Raw genomic sequence first — 6,047 nt, forward strand, 5'->3', positions numbered from 1 at the left:
AGCTTATAGCTGGATACAGGCAGGTAGCTGATCGCCGGATACAGGCAGGTAGCTGATCGCCGGATACAGGTAGGTAGATGATCGCTGGATACAGGCTGGTAGCTTATAGCTGGATACAGGCTGGTAGCTTATAGCTGGATACAGGCAGGTAGCTGATCGCTGGATACAGGCAGGTAGCTGATCGCTGGATACAGGCAGGTAGCTGATCGCTGGATACAGGCAGGTAGCTGATCGCTGGATACAGGCAGGTAGCTGATCGCTGGATACAGGCAGGTAGCTGATCGCTGGATACAGGCAGGTAGCTGATCGCTGGATACAGGCAGGTAGCTGATCGCTGGATACAGGCAGGTAGCTGATAGCTGGATACAGGCAGGTAGCTGATCGCTGGATACAGGCAGGTAGCTGATCGCTGGATACAGGCAGGCAGCTGATCGCTGGATACAGGCAGGCAGCTGATCGCTGGATACAGGCAGGTAGCTGATCGCTGGATACAGGCAGGTAGCTGATCGCTGGATACAGGCAGGTAGCTGATCGCTGGATACAGGCAGGTAGCTGATCGCTGGATACAGGCAGGTAGCTTATAGCTGGATACAGGCAGGTAGCAGATCGCTGGATACAGGCAGGTAGCTTATAGCTGGATACAGGCAGGTAGCTGATAGCTGGATACAGACAGGTAGCAGATCGTTGGATACAGGTAGGTAGATGATCGCTGGATACAGGCTGGTAGCTTATAGCTGGATACAGGCTGGTAGCTTATAGCTGGATACAGGCAGGTAGCTGATCGCCGGATACAGGCAGGTAGCTGATCGCTGGATACAGGTAGGTAGATGATCGCTGGATACAAGCTGGTAGCTTATAGCTGGATACAGGCTGGTAGCTTATAGCTGGATACAGGCAGGTAGCTTATAGCTGGATACAGGCAGGTAGCTGATAGCTGGATACAGACAGGTAGCAGATCGCTGGATACAGGCAGGTAGCTGATAGCTGGATACAGACAGGTAGCAGATCGCTGGATACAGGCTGGTAGCTTATAGCTGGATACAGGCAGGTAGCTGATCGCCGGATACAGGCAGGTAGCTGATCGCTGGATACAGGTAGGTAGATGATCGCTGGATACAGGTAGGTAGATGATCGCTGGATACAGGCTGGTAGCTTATAGCTGGATACAGGCAGGTAGCTTATAGCTGGATACAGGCAGGTAGCTTATAGCTGGATACAGGCAGGTAGCTGATCGCTGGATACAGGCAGGTAGCTGATCGCTGGATACAGGCAGGTAGCTGATCGCTGGATACAGGCAGGTAGCTGATCGCTGGATACAGGTAGGTAGATGATCGCTGGATACAGGCTGGTAGCTTATAGCTGGATACAGGCTGGTAGCTTATAGCTGGATACAGGCAGGTAGCTTATAGCTGGATACAGGCAGGTAGCTGATCGCTGGATACAGGCAGGTAGCTGATCGCTGGATACAGGCAGGTAGCTGATCGCTGGATACAGGCAGGTAGCTGATCGCTGGATACAGGCAGGCAGCTGATCGCTGGATACAGGCAGGCAGCTGATCGCTGGATACAGGCAGGTAGCTGATCGCTGGATACAGGCAGGTAGCTGATCGCTGGATACAGGCAGGTAGCTGATCGCTGGATACAGGCAGGTAGCTTATAGCTGGATACAGGCAGGTAGCTGATCGCTGGATACAGGCAGGTAGCTGATCGCTGGATACAGGCAGGTAGCTGATCGCTGGATACAGGCAGGTAGCTGATCGCTGGATACAGGCAGGTAGCTGATCGCTGGATACAGGCAGGTAGCTGATCGCTGGATACAGGCAGGTAGCTGATCGCTGGATACAGGCAGGTAGCTGATCGCTGGATACAGGCAGGTAGCTGATCGCTGGATACAGGCAGGTAGCTGATCGCTGGATACAGGCAGGTAGCTGATCGCTGGATACAGGCAGGTAGCTGATCGCTGGATACAGGCAGGTAGCTGATCGCTGGATACAGGTAGGTAGCTGATCGCTGGATACAGGCAGGTAGCTGATCGCTGGATACAGGCAGGTAGCTTATAGCTGGATACAGGCAGGTAGCTTAAAGCTGGATACAGGCAGGTAGCTGATAGCTGGATACAGACAGGTAGCAGATCGCTGGATACAGGCAGGTAGCTGATAGCTGGATACAGACAGGTAGCAGATCGCTGGATACAGGCTGGTAGCTTATAGCTGGATACAGGCTGGTAGCTTATAGCTGGATACAGGCAGGTAGCTGATCGCCGGATACAGGCAGGTAGCTGATCGCTGGATACAGGTAGGTAGATGATCGCTGGATACAGGCTGGTAGCTTATAGCTGGATACAGGCTGGTAGCTTATAGCTGGATACAGGCAGGTAGCTGATCGCTGGATACAGGCAGGTAGCTGATCGCTGGATACAGGCAGGTAGCTGATCGCTGGATACAGGCAGGTAGCTGATCGCTGGATACAGGCAGGTAGCTGATCGCTGGATACAGGCAGGTAGCTGATCGCTGGATACAGGCAGGTAGCTGATCGCTGGATACAGGCAGGTAGCTGATCGCTGGATACAGGCAGGCAGCTGATCGCTGGATACAGGCAGGCAGCTGATCGCTGGATACAGGCAGGTAGCTGATCGCTGGATACAGGCAGGTAGCTGATCGCTGGATACAGGCAGGTAGCTGATCGCTGGATACAGGCAGGTAGCTGATCGCTGGATACAGGCAGGTAGCTTATCGCTGGATACAGGCAGGTAGCTGATCGCTGGATACAGGCAGGTAGCTGATCGCTGGATACAGGCAGGTAGCTGATCGCTGGATACAGGCAGGTAGCTGATCGCTGGATACAGGCAGGTAGCTGATCGCTGGATACAGGCAGGTAGCTGATCGCTGGATACAGGCAGGTAGCTGATCGCTGGATACAGGCAGGTAGCTGATCGCTGGATACAGGCAGGTAGCTGATCGCTGGATACAGGCAGGTAGCTGATCGCTGGATACAGGCAGGTAGCTGATCGCTGGATACAGGCAGGTAGCTGATCGCTGGATACAGGCAGGTAGCTGATTGCTGGATACAGGTAGGTAGCTGATCGCTGGATACAGGCAGGTAGCTGATCGCTGGATACAGGCAGGTAGCTTATAGCTGGATACAGGCAGGTAGCTGATCGCTGGATACAGGCAGGTAGCTGATCGCTGGATACAGGCAGGTAGCTGATCGCTGGATACAGGCAGGTAGCTGATCGCTGGATACAGGCAGGTAGCTGATCGCTGGATACAGGCAGGTAGCTGATCGCTGGATACAGGCAGGTAGCTGATCGCTGGATACAGGCAGGTAGCTGATCGCTGGATACAGGCAGGTAGCTGATCGCTGGATACAGGCAGGTAGCTGATCGCTGGATACAGGCAGGTAGCTGATCGCTGGATACAGGCAGGTAGCTGATCGCTGGATACAGGCAGGTAGCTGATTGCTGGATACAGGTAGGTAGCTGATCGCTGGATACAGGCAGGTAGCTGATCGCTGGATACAGGCAGGTAGCTTATAGCTGGATACAGGCAGGTAGCTGATCGCTGGATACAGGCAGGTAGCTGATCGCTGGATACAGGCAGGTAGCTGATCGCTGGATACAGGCAGGTAGCTGATCGCTGGATACAGGCAGGTAGCTGATCGCTGGATACAGGCAGGTAGCTGATCGCTGGATACAGGCAGGTAGCTGATCGCTGGATACAGGCAGGTAGCTGATCGCTGGATACAGGCAAGTAGCTTATAGCTGGATACAGGCAGGTAGCGTATAGCTGGATAAAGGCTGATATCAGACAGCTGGATACATGCTGAAAACAGATAGCGAGGTGCGGACTGGAATCAGCATGCATGCGAGAATCTTTGCAGGACACAACTAGGTTGAACTAAAGTTGTCCAGACACAAGGTATTCTGAAGAAGTGCCTTATATAGTTTTAAAATTGAACTAATGAGAACGCCGCCGTAAGCAGGAGAGGCAGGATAGAGACGCAGTAGAGCGGAACAACCAGGCCACCGGAGATTGAGGTACGGGACTCGACGATGGGGACCGCCATGAGAAACGGGACCTTCCGCCTCACTAACACAGGGTTAAATGCCGGAATGTTTTTTTTCCAGTCCTGCCAGTTGCAGTACTGTGTATGAGGGTATGTTCACACGCACTAATTACGGACGTAATTCGGGCGTTTTTGCCCCGAATTACGTCCGAAAATAGCGCCTCAATAGCGCTGACAAACATCTGCCCATTGAAAGCAATGGGCAGACGTTTGTCTGTTCACACGAGGCGTATATTTACGCGCCGCTGTCAAATGACGGCGCGTAAATAGACGCCCGCGTCAAAGAAGTGACCTGTCACTTCTTTGGCCGTAGTTGGAGCCGTTATTCGTTGACTCCAATGAATAGCAGCGCCAATTACGTCCGTAATGGACGCGGCGTTCAAGCGCCTGCACATGCCGTTACGGCTGAAATTACGGGGATGTTTTCAGGCGGAAACATTCCCGTAAATTCAGCCGTTACGGACGCCCTCGTGTGAACATACCCTAAGAGTCGAGCTCTTGGGTGCAGTAGTAGTGCCCGCCAGATCATTGTGATGGATATATATGTCACAATGCAGCAAATAGCACTCGTCTGTGATGGATATATCTGTCATAGGTCTTAAAGGGAATGTGTCGGTAGAATTTTTTTTTTTTAGTTAAACAGTTAGTGTATAAATGATTAAACATTGTTCTAATTTTTTCACGAGTCAGGAAATATTATAAATTAGATTCTAATTTATAACATTTCCCAGTGCTGGTCACTAGATGGAGCAATTCCCAAAATTGCAGCATTGGCATGTGGTAAAGCAACGACATTGCTTTATGCTGCAAAATTTGAGAATACACACTCGCTCTAGTGAGCTCACAGAATCCCCCCTCCTTTATCCTGGCTAGTGCCAGGAGAAAGGAGGGGATTGAACGTTCAAACCTCCTACACTGTGTGTCGCCATTTTTTGAGCTAACACACAGTGTAGAAGGTTTACATACAGTGGTAATCACACACTAAAACACGTACATACACAGACCTAACTTACCTGCTCCTGCCGCCGCCGCTCCCTCCGGTCCGTCCGCTCAGTCTGAACCCTCCGCTCCAAGTGCACAAGTCCGGAAGCCGCGACCGGAAGTAGTATTCTTACTGTCCGGCCGCGGCTTCCGGTCCACAAGAAAATGGCGCCGGACGTCGCTCGGCCGAAGACCTTCAGTTTGGACTGTGTGGTAGCGGCGCATGCGCCGTTCCCACACAAACGGCGTACAGCATAGTGGATGGAACGGGTCCCGTTCGCATTCACTATGTGCCGTATTCCATGTCTGTATGTGTCGTTAATCGACACATACAGAGATGGAAAAAAAAATGGCAGCCCCCATAGACAAGAAGAAGTGAAAAAATAAAAAAAAGTAAAACACAAACACACAAATAAATAAAACATTTTTTAATAAAACACTAAAAGCAAATTGATATAAAAAATGTTTTTTTCGCGACACTCGTCCTTCAAAGGAGTCGTCAAATCAATACAACCCCTGTGCATATGCCCTGTATATAGAAGTTGTTTTTTTGGGGGGGTCCCCCAGCTTGCCTCTCTCTCTCTCCATCAGGCAGGAGAGCTGCTGCAAAGATCACCTCTTGCTTTGGAGGACTCTGCATGGACTTCGCTGGGCGCACTTAAAGCCACAAGGCCTGCAGACATGAGTAGGCGCTGGCAGCTTCTTGTCTCCTGTTATTTTAGTTACATCTGATTCTGGGAAAGCTGTGACAACCAATATGGCTGCGATTACCACTCCCACAGTGGTGGTCTCCCAGCCTTCCTGCATGTCTGCTAGTTATACAGTGTTATGGTAGTAAGGGAGGTATCGCCTCATTGCCAGATCACTTAAAAATTCCGCTTGCCCTTCAGGACTATAGGAAAGTTGGATGGTATCTCTTGTAGCTATAATGGTGTCATATCTGTAACATTAAATATATAACTTGACAGAAGAGACACAATAACTTTTTCTTCTTCTCAGAGG

The sequence above is a fragment of the Rhinoderma darwinii genome, chromosome 5, assembly GCF_050947455.1.
Source record: "Rhinoderma darwinii isolate aRhiDar2 chromosome 5, aRhiDar2.hap1, whole genome shotgun sequence".
NCBI classification, from domain to species: domain Eukaryota; kingdom Metazoa; phylum Chordata; class Amphibia; order Anura; family Rhinodermatidae; genus Rhinoderma; species Rhinoderma darwinii.